At 39.4% G+C, this 15,801-nt stretch overlaps 1 pseudogene; it reads right to left on the bottom strand.

Annotated features, from left to right (window-relative positions):
• The window catches only part of LOC128533411 (alpha-2-macroglobulin-like), a 39,853-nt pseudogene that overhangs the window by 11,450 nt on the left and 12,602 nt on the right, over nt 1-15,801 (bottom strand).

Genomic DNA, 15,801 nt, shown 5'->3' with positions numbered 1-15,801 from the left:
CAGCTCCGCCGCCCTAGTGCTCGCTTCGCTGCCCGGCTTTGAGGACCTCGTTTCGGTCAAGCCTCGAAAAAGGGAAGGAATCTTTCCTATTCTGTGTGCCCTGCCACCCTGCCCAAGGAACAGAATCGGTAGCCTCTGTGTAAGAGGGCCAGACATGGAACCTAGGGGAGGGAGCCCTAGACCTCCGAAGGCGCTCCAGGTGTAGCGCCTTTTTAAGGGGAAGTTATGTCAGGGTTAACCCCTAACATAACGCCCAAAGACTCTTTTTGTGTTTTTGTTGTGGTTTCGTTATAGTTGAACTTCATTTCTAAGAACACTCACCTGAACTGAGGTGGCTAATAAGTTCTCTCATTCAATCATATTAAGCATTTTACTGCACATTGTTCTTTGTGTGGTTGTGTGAATAAATGTTTTATTTTTTAAGCAGAATTTTTAAAATTGGTTAAATTATTATTATTATTATTATTATTATTATTATCATCATTATTATTATCCTTCATATGTTGTTAGTAATTTGAGTATGCATATTGGGTGTATTGTGATATTATTTAATAAACAATCTTCATTCAAAATACTGTAGACTTCTTACTATCTTAAGGATACACTGACCTGCACTGACACACAGGTGGCACCCTTCACTTCAATGTTGTATTTGCCAGGAATATCCTGCAATGATCTTTCTTGGTACAGCAACTTGTTGTTCTGGTTCACATTAAAGGAGTGCCTGTCTCCTCCTGATGACAGTAAAGTCACTGAACTAGGGCCGTCTGAGCGGAACACTTTAGTGGAGTACAGAGCCAGAGCTTGGAGAGCCACAGCTGTGTCCTGGTGAAGAAAGGAGGAAAAATTCTGAAAAATATTTAACATGTACTTGCTAAACCAGGGGCATAAATATAGAGATGACCCCTTTGTTGCTTTAACAGAGTACAAGATAGAACCACAAGATGACCTGGAAGTTCATCAACTTCTTTAAGTGTGCAAATGTAGTAGGGAGCTGACCAGCCTCACTGGTTCATAGGCAGCTGCTGCTACAGTCTGTGGCTTGCCGTGATGAACCTGCTGGAATTCTGGAACCTAAAGAGGGCTATTTTGGAACAAGTTGGCTGCAAACCCAAACAGCACTGTCAGCATCTCCGCTGCTTAAAGATCTTGTGGTGCTGGAGTAGTTGGTTGCTTGACTAGATGGGGAAATGGGTTTAATGCCAGCATCCAGCATTACAAAAAAAGGTGGTCAAGCTGGCAAAGCATCACTTACTGTAGCAGCATATCCTGGTTCAAACAATCCCCACCCTTCTGCCTGTCTAGTTTTTGCTCTTCCGATTTTCCTCATGCCCTCTATCTCTGCAACATGGAAATGGTGGGGAAGAATTGGGATAATGGTTGAGAATCAATTGAATACCTGAGTAGAGGAAAAGTCTCCACTGGGATTTTGCTGCTTCACCAGCCACCTGACTATCCTATTAGCATAGCCCAAATCAGCAGCAGAGAGTTGACCTGCAGTAAGAACGGCTAGCAGCACATAGGAACCGATTTCCACTGACAATGCACCAGAGTCATCTAATGTTGACTGGGACCAGTGAAGATTACCATCTAAAATCAAAGAGACACAAGATAGTTACCTAGGATACACTGAGATAGACCACCTTAAGTTTTTTTTGAACTGTATACTGTACACAATTTGATGATTTTGCAATTGCAACTACATACTGTACCTACAGCCTTATGCAAAAGTTTATGCGCCTGTCATGAATGCGGGTGTATCGGGCTGATGTTATCGACGTGGGCTTAAAAAGGGCAGGCATATACGCAGAGGGTTGTCAAAATAAAGAGTCTTTTATTAACAAACAAACTAATCAGACAGAAAACGAAGCACACACAGGGATTCAGGAAAACACATTCATAGGTTCAAGGAGCGTAATACACCGGGATTCTGGAAACCACTAGTACTTTTCTCCAGCTCAGTGTAGTATCACTGGATCTCTAACATGCTGGCTCTAATACTCGACACATGTAACATTAGCTCTGTTTTGTATCACAGATTCTGACTTGCAGGCTCTAATACCTGAAACATACTGTATAACAATAGTTCTATGTTAACAGACAGACGCTAATACATCACTTAAACATGTGACCAAAGATCCTTAAGGTGGAATTATCCCGGTTATGTTTCTACGAATGACACACTAGGGCTGCAACTAACGATTATTTTGATAATCGATTAGTTGGGCGATTATGGTTTCGATTAATCGATTAATCGGATAAAACTTAACCGCTTCTTTAATTTGATATTTTGCTTATAACTATTTAAAAAAAAAAAAAAAAAAAACATAAATCAGGGTATTATTTATGTATAAAAAAACTTTTAAAAATGCAAAAGCCACATATAGAGTTTAATAATTTTTAATTTTGACATTTTAAACCTTAAATGAAATGTAGTATATAATATATACAGTATATATATATATATATATATATATATATATATATATATATATATATATAGTTTAAAAAATACACTGATCTATTGGACTATAAAAAAAAACTGTAGAAATGCAAAAAGCTAATAGTCACAAATATACTGTTATTTGCATTCACTGAAAACCACAACAATCACTAAATGTAATATTCTACTGTTATTCGCACCGTGTAAATTAAGCTTATCTAAAATAGCGCCATGTAACTAATCACTATTGTTCATGAGGTGATTGCGCAATGCGATGCGAGCGAGATACACGTGAACAGATCTAGCGCGACTGTCCCGAAGTTAGCAAACAGTTTAAATAAAAGCACTTAAACTATACAACTTACACAACTTACACGATGAAGAGATACAGTTTTTACCGACCCTGCTGACATTTCGCCATCCGTAACGCCAACATGTTTTCTTTTTAAGTGTTCGTGCATGACATGCAATGAAATCTCGGTCTTGAATAGCGTGCAGGTTACCGTCTTCTTAGAGGAGTTTAATGTAAATTGCTATAAAACCTTGGAGGACTCGGGGCGCGCGCTTTTTCCTGCCGGTGCTTCTGTAACCTCCATTGCGCGAGCAGCTGTGTATGTGTGTGTATTTGTGCATCTTGTGGTCGCGCGCCTCAGTGACGTAAGCAGCCCAACTAATCGATAACGGCATTCGTTGACAACGAATTTCATTATCGATAATTATCGATTTTATCGATTAGTTGTTGCAGCCCTATGACACACACACGCTCACTCACGCTCCTACGAGCGGCTTCCACACACGCTCATTCGCGCTCCTATTAGCGGCTTCCACACACGCACGCGCTCCTACGAGCGGCTTCCACACACGCGCTCGCACGCAAACGCTCCTACGAGCGGCTTCCGCACGCGCTCCTACGAGCGGCTTTCACACACGCACGCACGCAAACGCTCCTACGAGCGGCTTTCACACACGCACGCAAACGCTCCTACGAGCGGCTTTCACACACGCACGCACGCAAGCGCTCCTACGAGCGGCTTTCACACACGCACGCACGCAAGCGCTCCTACGAGCGGCTTCCACACACGCACGCACGCAAGCGCTCCTACGAGCGGCTTCCACACACGCACGCACGCTCCTACGAGCGGCTTCCACACACCCACGCACGTCCTACGAGCGGACCTCTCACACCCACGCACGCTCCTACGAGCGGACCTCGCACACACACCCTACGCTCCTACGAGCGGACCTCGCACACACACCCTACGCTCCTACGAGCGGACCTCGCACACACACCCTACGCTCCTACGAGCGGACCTCTCACACCCACGCACGCTCCTACGAGCGGACCTCTCACACCCGCGCTCCTACGAGCGGACCGCGCACACCCCCGCTCCTACGAGCGGACCGCGCACACCCGCGCTCCTACGAGCGGACCTCTCACACACGCGCTCCTACGAGCGGACCTCTCACACACGCGCTCCTACGAGCGGACATCTCACACACGCGCTCCTACGAGCGGACCTCTCACACACGCGCTCCTACGAGCGGACCTCTCACACACGCGCTCCTACGAGCGGACCTCTCACACACGCGCTCCTACGAGCGGACCTCTCACACACGCGCTCCTACGAGCGGACCTCTCACACACGCGCTCCTACGAGCGGACCTTTCACACACGCGCTCCTACGAGCGGACCTTTCACACACGCGCTATTAGAGCATACCCAGGCCTAGAGCTTTGATCGACCACTGGGAAATACACTAGAGAAGGGGAAAAGATGCTAGGTACACACAGAAGAAACAAGTAAGAGTGACTAGAAACAAAAGGACAATAATCACATACTTAATACTCACATGAACAAAAGGCAAAATCAACAATACACTTAATCACATACAACACAAAAGACAAACCCTCAGAGCCAGTTCAACACAAAACTGAATTCAAACAAAACAAAACAAAACAAAACAAAACAAAAGCCCACTAGACAATTTTAATGCTCGACCCAGTTTCCCAGAACTAGCAGCTTTTTATAATGTCTCTAATGAGCCACCTCGGCTCAGGTGAACTTCGTCATCACCTGACCGAGGTGCCTTCTGGGAAACTGGGTCTTCTAACCAAACTACAAACAAAAAACAAACATAGCCACAGTGCCCTCTAGGGGCAGTCCCTTACAGCGCCCCTTGATTAATAAGAGATTTTGGTGATTTTTTTAATTGAAAAGATGTTAATACAGTCTCTCTTGGAAATGGAAAAAATGCACAATATCTTCAGCAAACATTGATGCATAGTTATTTCTTATGCCATAAATTAAACAAAAATAAAAACATTATTATAGCACTGTGCAAAAGTTTGGGCACCCTAAGAGTTCCAGAGTCTCAAATTCTTTTTACAAGGTTTCAGACCTTAATCAGCTCTTTAAGTCTGATGCATAGCAACAGCTGTCATTAGTAAATGCCAGTTTCAAAGCTTTACAAATACTTTGACTCTTCAAACCTTGCACAACCATGGGTTCCTCTAAGCAGCTGTGTAAGACTTTGAAAATAAAAGTTATTGATGCGCCACAATGCAGGAGAAGGCTACAAGAAGATAGCAAAGCGTTGTCAGCTTGCAGGTTCCACAGTGGGAAATATATTTAAGAGATGGCAGTTCAGGGAAACTGTGGAGGTCAAGATGAGATCTGGAAGACCAAGAAAACTCTCAGAGAGAACTGCTCATACTGTATGCCGGTCAGAAAGGGAAAATCAAAACCCCCATTTGAGTGCAAAAAACCTGCAGTAGGACTTAGCAGACTCAGGAGTGGTGGTCTATCTATCTAATTGTATTTTTAATTTAACCCTCTTAATTTTTATTGCATTTATATTTTTGTTATTCTAACCATCACATACCTTTTGTAATAGCAACACTATTCAACTCTTTTAGTAGTTGCTCCCGAGTTTCATTCTCTCTAGCCAGACTGAAAGTGTACGCCAACAGTGCAGTGGTGTAGGTGTTTGCCAGGCTACGAGTGGAAGACCTAAGACACATAAGTCCTTTATTCACAACAGGATCCTGCGATTAAAAACATTTAAAGTATATAAGTAAATAGGAAAAAGCAACAGTTTTAGTTAGAGCTTTATTATGACTTTTGCAGAATTTTAAGAAGAATTTTAAAGCAAGTTTAAAGCATTTTTCCTCTTACCTGTACTGTCATGCCTAATTCGAGAAATGACAAAGTGATGTAGGCAGTAATGGTCACATCATCATTTACACCACTCTGGAATACACCAGAAGTTAGATGGGTAAATTTCAAAATATGTTCTCTAGTAAGGATTGACTTGGAACCAAACAGACCTTCCTTCTGTTATTAAACAGACGTCCTCGATGTATAAAACAGCCATCTGATCTCTGCATACTTATAAGCCATTGCTTTGCACTATCAATAATTTCTGGATCAATAAAGATATAATGTTGTGCTTTGCCCAATGTCCTCAATACAAAAGCAGTTAACCTGGTGGTGAAGATTGATATCTTTTAGGCAAACGGGCTCAGAGTACATCAACATTAACACTGTTGGGTAAAATTAGCTTTGCGTTTTAAAAGAGTTTAATAATTACTACCTGTAAAATTCTTACCATGTGCTTCCTTTTCCTCCGCTAAATGTGCTGTATGCACCATTATTGTCTTTATACTTTAGCTGCCTCTGGTATCCTGTGTAAAATCAAATTATTGATTCTGATTACTGTACAGCAATATATGTTTGGCATATATAGGCATAACAGTTTGACATCAAAATAAGAATTTTCCAATTTTTTAGTTTTAAGAAAAATAAGTTTTAATTAAAAAAATCAATATAATAAAGCAACTTAAGAATATTTAGGTAATTTATTTGAGTCACAAGCATGATAAAATGCTTATCAAAGCATTGAAACTGTAAACAAATAATGTAAAAAGTATTTTGTTATATCAATGTGATTTTTTAAAAGGCTATACTGTAACTCCACCTTACAGTTTTGTCACATTAGATAAATCAGCCTGCAATTTTGTTTGGTAATTTAAGTATGCAACTTGGTATCAAAAATTTTGATTTAATAAAAAATATAGCAAACTCGGGCTTTAATTGTGATTAACACAGCGTGTTAATCTCATATCTCTTTCGTTTGTGCATTTCTTGAGTGTCATAGCCTTATCTCTCTGCTTATTATATTATCGAAAAGAAGTGAAACAGAAGTTACAAACTAAATTTACCACAGTACTGTAGCTCCACTACAGTTTCCCACACAGCTTTGTTAAGTATATAATATCTTGTTCGCACGGCATCCAAATCTCACAAACAGAAAAATATCATTTAACTGACCACGCTCAAGGAAACGAGTAGAGCTGTTTTGGACAGCTGTGGTGAGCTGCTCAGTGTTCTTTAGATACTGAAGGATGTAGATATTGGAGGACAGGAGAGCAACGTTTCCTTCGCTGCAGTGATTTACCATCTTTAGCAGCTTATCTGGATTTCTTAAAGCACGGCCAAGTGTGTCTCCTACAAAACAACATGATGATTTTTTTATTAGTCCATACAACTACTAACAACTACAAACAAGACATAAACATGACTCGGTCTTATGTGATCAGTAACTAATCCAAAACATGTGTACATTATTTTCAACATGTGTTTTATACAGTCTAATGGATGCTGTAGTCCAAGTGCTTTTTTGGCACTGTCATGGCAGTATCTGCCCTTACTATGTGGCCCTGATGTTCTGGAGGGGGGGTCCTTGACAGTCTTTAGAAAGGATTGCTGGTCCCCACAAAAACAAAGGGGCTGAGCAATGTATCTCACAGAACATTGTTAAAAACCATATATAAATGAAATGAAACTAATTTGAAGAAGTGGGGAGCAGTGATATTCTCAGTGGGACATTTATAAGGTCAGGAACATCCTCTGGCTCAAACATCACTGGTACGCCACTGTCAGTGCTCAGCTGGGCTTGGAGCTGGTCAAACCTCCTTTATTATTTCAAATACTTGTAATTTTTTTGTTGCCTAAAATCCATTTAAAACGAAATATATTTAATATATAAGTATATTTATGTCTATATATGTATTCTTAATTAGATTGTTAAAACTTTTTTCTCTTACCAAGCACTGAAACAGAAGCTCGTGCTGATCCTGCTATCACATTCTCAGGAAGTGTCAGCTCGAACTCCTCTGAAACACTGCTGCCTTTAAATGAAAAGAAAGACATATTTATGTTTATTGAATGCTAACTAATGGTAATTTCCACATTCCTGAAATTAATATTGAACCTGTGCACCAGGCGTAGTTTGGTATATGTCATTGTGGTGTACCAAAAATTCGACCAGGCTTAAAAATTTGAAATGAAGCCAGCGACTAAAAACATTTTGCCAGTTCTTAACTTATTGCAAGGTGGATTGTAACAATTTTTAGGTGGTTTGTAGACTTAGCAGGTAGTTTTGCCTTCTAATGGATTGTACAGTCCAAAAACATGCAAAACCCATTGTTTAGTGTTGATGTGGTGAGCTTTGAGCTGTCACTTCTGGATAGCTTGTCAAAACCTTCTAAAACGATGGTGAAGCAAATACAGTAAAATGGCTAAATCCAAACCTGTTGAGAACTAAATGGTATTCTCTGTCAGATACTACACTGTATAACACTGCATGAAAAGAGCTGTATCTGGACAAATATGGTATGGGAAATCTCTGCTAAACTTTAAGTTTGCCAGATGTAAGAGGCAGAGTGCTTGGAAAGGTAGGAAATTTTGTGAAACTACCAGATACCTCATGTATGTGGATGTATATGGGAATCGGTAAAACTTTCCATGAATCTTTCTCTAGCAATGAGAGGTGATGGCTGTGATACAGTGGCCGTGAAGTGCAAAACAAATTAACAAAACTGAAAACAAAATAACAAATTCAAAACCAAATGAACAAAACGGAAAACAAAATAACTAATATCTGACTGGCCGAGAAGTGCAATACAAATTAAAAAACAAAAAACAAAACCCAAAACTATTTTTTAATGGGTTGTTTTCGGATTTTTTAATTTGGTTTATAATTTGTTATTTTGTTTTGGGTTTTGTTAATTTGTTTTGCACCTCAGGGACACCGTACTGTGAGGTGTAAAGGCCTTTTATATGTTAATGACTAGCAGGAAGAGGTGCTGTCCTTCTTATTATAGCCTGGTGGGGATATTAGCCATGGTGTGCTTTTGTCTCTTTAGCTTGATGGTTTGAAGGAGAAGCAAGCTGCACACACTGCTCTTCTTAAAGAGGTTATCCAGTGTCTTGATGCATTTGAGCGCAAGTTTGATAAGAGAAGACCGCAGGAAGAGTCAAGCTATGTGCATAAAAGAACTAAGAAGACGCATAACATGGGCATTGCGGTAAGTTGACCTTTATGTTACCTGACAATACAGTAAATTATACCATGCCAGGTTAGCCTAAGCATTTGGCTACACATCTACTTTTTGTTACTTGCATTGTTGTAGATGTCCAGCATATTTAAAAATTTATCACGTCTGAATCATACAATGTGGTTTACAAATGTATGTATTAAAGCGGTTTTAATTAAACATTACAGGAAGCTGTAAGGAGCCTCCAGAATTCAGAAAACAACCCACATAAATACGATCCACAAACTGGGTAAGAATTTTGTTTTTTTACATGCTATGTTTGGGGTTTTACATAATTATTTTAAATGTAATTAATGACATGACTCTCTTTCCACACAGAATAAGTTTACTTTATGATCTGGAGGAATTAAAGATGATTTTTGCAGATGCAGACCCTGAGTGTATAAAGGGTAATCAGAAATTGTTATTGTAATTATTTTCATGTCTCTTTATTTTTGTCTCTCTAATAATTTGAATTGTTTCTGTCACTTATCTGGATTTTTGTTTTTACTAACATGTTAAACATTGCAGAGGAAATACTTTTTGTCCCAGCCAGGAAAGTCTCAGCTAAGAGACTCATTAAGACAGGGGCTAAAAACTGATAAGTAAGTGTATAAATTCATCTATGTATTAAGTTCGGTACATCTCTGAGTGTTTTTAGGGGTTAACGTATGGTGTGTTTTGCAGTTGCTGGAGTCCAGGTGTAGAGTTGTTCAAACAGATGCAGAGAGAGAACTGTGGCAGACTGCAATACTGGAACTGATGTCCCATGAGGAGGATGCCATTGCGTGTCATGCCATCAGCGTGTAATATCTAATGGGATCGAGCTATAAGGACATTTATTTTGGACATCTAACAAGCACTGGTGCGTGTTTGTTTTAGTGTTGCTTTTAATTTAATTGCACCTTCATAAATGCACATTTGTTCATTTTTTCCATATTTTATGTTTTTTCCCCTTATTCTTATTTTGCTTTGAATATTTATTAGTGTTCAGTTTGATTTTCATAAAAAAAAAATTCTGAATACACTCTATTGTCATTTTTAAAGGATGTGGGGGATATATAGTATTGTGTGTGTGTGTGTGTGTGTGTGTGTGTGTGGGGGTGGATAGGGTCTATCTACATGCCTGCCATAAACCAATAGGAAGGAGCAGAGTTGGGCAAAGGTGTAAAATGCAAATGGGGCTTGAGGTGTGAATGTCTCCTGACAAAATCCTTGCCTAGATTATTTGCCATGGCAACAAATGGCTGTACCATGGGGAAGGATTCCTCAGCAAGATACATCCGAATTGGTATCAATCTGGAAGTATCCTAGCTTGGTGGAATTTGATGTATATGCTCAGTGGTACTTATAAATACTTCCTTATGTCATAGAAGTGTGTTGCTGGATCATAGCTTTACAGCCACAGGTTATGGAGCCCTGAATAGACATGTCTCTTAACAAGTGTTGGAAATAGCAATTTTTTAAGTGCATTAGTAGTTTTTGGCTTAGTAAAGTATCCTTAAAGTACTGTTGACCAGTTTTACATGAGAATTAACTTGTAGGTATGTATGTACAAAGAAAAAAAAAAATCAAACAACAGTTGACATGTTCATTTCTAACCTTGTGGGCATAATAACCAACTATGGCTCTTCGTCCTTTCAGTTCCTTCAGCCTAGATGGGATTAAAGTGTTATTAAATCATTGTAATAATTAGCCTTAGTTTACATTTTCTGATTAGATCATTTTTAAGACACCGACCTGTACAATCAGACTTCGTTTAACTGTAACAATGCGGCCTCTCTCTGGAACACTCACAATCTCATTGTCACACATAGTCTGGGATTGTTCTGCCTCTGCACTCACTGTCACATTCACGACTCCTGTGGCGTTGTTGCAGAGGATGATTGTTTTTTTTTTACTTTTTTACTTTACAGTTTCTTTAATTCTCTACAATATACCAATTAAAGCCTATATTACTATAACTATAATCAAGTCTTACCAAGCACAGAGGGAATCAGAGTCCATTTAAAGGTCTTTTTGCCATTTGCACACAGGCAGGATGAATATTTGCCATCAGAAGACGGCTCCAGCCTGTAGTCTGAGGAAGGGGACGGAGTCACTTTAACCTGTTTATGTGGCACAAGTGATTAATTTACTGTGCATATTAAATGGAAATAATTTTAAAGACAATAGCTAAGTCTTGAAGTACCATAATGCATTTGGAAAGATTATTGACGACAGTGGCCGTCAGTTCAAAAACCTCTCCCTGGATAATTGCGTACGGCATCGAGAGCTCCAGAAAGAAGGGCTGAAATACAGTAAGCTGAATGGTAGGAGCCAGTCCCAGACCTTTAGGGGACACACAGAAAGCTTCTGTCTCCCAAGTGGTGATGGTGTCGGGAACAGTAACAGGAATCTGCACTGATCCTGAGTCCCTGTGTGAAGTCAATGATGTACTGTAAATGAGTTTATTGTAAATCGGAATTACCAATGTATAATGCTAATAGAATTTTCTTAAGAGCAAATTTTGTCTTTAAAGTCTGCACACTAAAATGTCCAGTGTTGTTTTAACCATTTGATTTTATTTGAGTTCAACTGGACTCAAACACTGCTCGGTGTTAATTCAATTTCTTGAAATTTTCTGTGTAAGAAGCACTGCGGAAATAAAACCTTTTAGAGACCAACTACTTTTTTTAACTCTAAAAAAGGCAAATATGAAAATAAGAGATTGCGAATTTACAAACCCCACTTCAACAAGTTGCCATATCCAAGTTTCTGGAAAGAATTCTCGATCTTTAGCGATGGGTAGTAGTGGGACATGGGGATCGGTATGATCCAAACTTGAGACAGAATAATGTATTCCTAATCAGGGAAATCAAATAAGATATTTTAACTTAGACAAGGTTGTATATATAAAGGATCTTAAAATTACTTCACTGATAACATATAAACTCCATATGGCCAAGGGTTTGTGGACACCTGACTGTCACATTCATGTTATCTCTCTGCATAGTTGAGTCTGCCAAATACCATAAATGTAAAAGGTAAATATGTGCTTCTGGAATATCACATTTTTCATTTTGTCCCCCTAAAGTGTCATTGCAACCCAATAAGGAAAGGCATTCGAAACAATTGTTAATGCAGCAACAGGACCTTATAAGTGTGATGGTCATGTGTTCACCAACCTTCAGCCATATAAGTTAGTTTATTTGTAAGAGCAAGAAACTCCAGATTTTTTGAATAAAATTATAAGAAAGAAAAGTTTGGATGTACCACATGTACGACAATGCTCTTCATGATGATACATCACACCTTTGTACCTCAAACACTGAGGTACTCCAACAGCCAAATTTGTTGCCATTTTCAGCCCTACTCCCTGTCAGAAGATAATAAGTCATGGTATAATCACTGTAGCATATCACTGAACAGTTCTATGTAGTTTCAAATTAAAATTCACTCAAGTATTAAAAAAAAGTATTTAGCTTTTTCTGTTCTTTAACTATTTTAGATTAACAACTTTCAAGAACATAAAAATAAATACAGTAGTAATTATTAGCCTGTCTGTTACCTTTAATGTATCATAAACACGGTCACTCTGTACTTGCCGGCTGTGTCTAACCTGCAAACACTCCCAATTATCTTCAACCATTGAGGGGTAACCTGATACTGATGTTACTGGCAACAAATTATATATCTGTGAAATGATAATAATTAAAAAAAAATAATAATTATTATTATTTAATTTATATTATTTCAATTTCTCTTGGCACATGTGCCCATTCTGACCTGTTTAGGAAGACTTTTGCATGTAGGATTTTACATAAATTGTGTGGTAGGAGATGCACCAGACCAACCACTAGAGGTCTCTGTCTCTGGCAAGACTATCCACTGTACTGACATGAAAGTTAATTATATGCATCCAGTTGTAGGGCGAACGTTTAGGACATCACAGCTGGTGAACACCTCAGCATTCAGATTTTAGAGATAGTTGCTCAGTTCCCCAAAGTCAACTAAGCTAAATGTTTTGTAAATGTTTTAGTAAAAGATTAGTAAAAATTACAGTAAGAGTAAAATCTTTCTGTGCCACTGGCAGCTGCCACTCCACATGTCACCGCTACGTGCGCATGGCACTCCATATGTCACCGCTACGTGCGCATGGCACTCCATATGTCACCGCTGCGTGCGCATGGCACTCCATATGTCACCGCTGCGTGCGCATGGCACTCCATATGTCACCGCTACTTGCGCATGGCATTCCACATGAGCATGGCACTCGATCTTTCACTGGTATATGCGCATGGCAACCGACCAGGCACGGCCATGCGCGCATTTCATGGGACCCGACACGGCCACAGGAACCTGTCACTCAACATGGTGTCTTCACATATCGGCTGTCATTCGACCTGTCACCGCTACGTGCGACTGTCTTTCCTTCTTTTTAGTGTCACTTTGTTATTGTTACGGATAGACTAAACAGACAATGATCGTATGAGAACCTGAACTGTCTTATCTGTGAAGATGATGGAGCTGATGAATGTGTGGAGATGAACAGGTGAGATGTAGTACATGGAACATGCACAGATCAGGAGACGAGACGGGGAACCAGGAGACGAGATGTGGGGTCAGGAGACAATACGGAGACGGGGAGCGAAGCTTGATCAGGTATGTTGCGAAATCTGTTTTCATATGCGAGGTCAGACGCCGAGTGAGGGGAAGTGAGGTGTATTTAAGGGGTGGTGCTGATGTGGTTCAGGTGTGTGCTCAGAACTCAGGTGATTGGGAACAGAGGCTGAGGGTGGAGCCTGGTGTTTTCGTGACAGTTATTTTGTATCTTGATTCTGAGATTACAAGTGTATGCATGAGCTCTGATACATTCTCTTTGCTTCAAGGCTACTGCATGACTGCTGCACTTCACATAACACTGCTTGGTTTGTTGGATTTTCTATTAAGAAATTGTGTTATCCCTTGAATGTTCTTATTAATATGAATAATAATACCTTGTTTTGTGCATGATTGAACTCCACAGCCCACTGACTGTATTTTCAGAACCTCATTCCAAGCTTTTTTTATTTATTTTGCCAGCTAGCGCAGCTGTGCGAGGTGAGGGCATGTAAAATGTAAAATTTTATTGAACAGACTTTCTTAAATTTTAGTTCTGGACCCGTGCTATAAAATTTAACTTGCAGCACTTAAAACCATAAGTTTTCATCTAAGAAGCAGATTTCACCTTTTCAATGTTTAGACGATCTCCAGACTCCACGATAAAGACACTCTGATCCACAGCACTGAGGCCACACAGTGAACCAGGATGAGCTGAGAGCTTAAGAGTGTTTTTCTCACCAGGAACTGACTTGGTGTGAGAGAACTGTAGCGAAACCTGGAGTAGATGATGGAAACAAGTTTGGACAAGTTTAGCAATGTTACTGTATAGCTAAAACAGGGCAATGAGACTAATAAATGTCCTTACATTACCTTATTGCTAAAACATTTCTCCACATCAAAAGTCTTTCTTGCAGCGATGACTCTCTTACTGGGCAGAACAGAGTACACCACAATGTGCATTACAGGAGCCATCTCAGCAACAATAGATAAGTTTAATAAGATTTTTCCTTTTCTGGCTTCTAAAGAGTCTTCCACTTCAACTTTCTCATGATCATGATGGACTATGACTCCTTTAGATAAAACCTGAATGAGAAACGCAAAATATTTAATAACCACTGTCCATTTAAAGCTGCTGCAAATAATATGATGCATGTAGTTTTAATTTCCTGTATCATTAATCATGTCACTTACCATGTATATAAGATCAATACTGTAACTTCTAGTAGTTTCCCCAACAATATAGTAGTAAACGGTTATGGGAATTTCAGCACCACACCTAAGTTGTTCCTCTAAGCTCTCTATCGACAGTTCACTGAACATTGGACTGTAAGTTGTGTCAGGTTGCAGCTGCTTTATATTTACTTCAGCATTTGCAAAGAATGGTGCTTTGTATGCATGATGTCTTTTCCTCGAATAAACACTTGCCTAGATGACAGTGACACAGGGACAGTAATAACAGTAAAATATGTTTTTAGAAGAAGAAAATATACTACATATAGTATTTATACTTTTTTGGGTATGTTTGGGTCACCCTACCATACCGTTAATGTTATCGATGTTGTGGGAGGTTTAGGTGAAGCAACTGAGAAGTTTGCTAATCCGTTACCATCCGTAGTGAGAATAAGTTGTATATTTTTGGCCTGTTGATTTTTTTCCCAAAGATATACCTTTTTGTTTGCAATTGGTGTTCCATTGTAGTTAGTAACTTTCACCTGTTGATCAGGGTAAAAAATAGGGGAAAACCTCTGGTATCTCATCACATGCATAAAAGTGTTATGCAATAATAATGCATGCTTAAATAATATAAAAACAGAAATAAAAACGTACCTTTCCTTTTATAGCTTTCCCACTTTCAAAGTTATTTTGTGAAACAAGTATTTCTACTTTACCAACTTGAAAAGACAGTCCTATTTTTTTAGATTTCTCCACGGAAATATCTGAACCAAAAGAAGGAAATGACAATATGGAATTATAAAATACTATTTGGCGATATGACTTCAAATCGATATAATGTATAATTAAATATTTTATATTGATTATGATTAATGATTGAGTATTTTGATGTTTGTTTTTTGTTTGTTAGTTTTTTCCATTATAGTTCTCCAGCAAGGTTTGTACTATAAATATGCTCAACTATTAATGCTGGACCTGTGATGGATTGACATCCTGTCCAGGGTCTACCCCGCCTCGTGCCCTAAGTCTCCTGAGATAGGCTCCAGGCCACCCATGACCCTGAGTACAGGATAAACCGGTACTGAGAATAAGTTAGTAATCAATGCTGGAATTTTTATGTTGTGGCGCACGCCTAAATTTCCTATTGCTTCTCGCTGACTCCGGAGCTCACTAGTTAGGCGGCCTCCCCTTCTGCAGGTGTGCGAAGGGGTGGGGCCATAGGA

This window comes from Clarias gariepinus, chromosome 11 (genome assembly GCF_024256425.1).
Source record: "Clarias gariepinus isolate MV-2021 ecotype Netherlands chromosome 11, CGAR_prim_01v2, whole genome shotgun sequence".
Lineage (NCBI taxonomy): Eukaryota > Metazoa > Chordata > Actinopteri > Siluriformes > Clariidae > Clarias > Clarias gariepinus.
The sequence above is the reverse complement of the archived record's forward strand: the minus strand, read 5'-3'. Positions and strand labels throughout refer to the sequence as shown.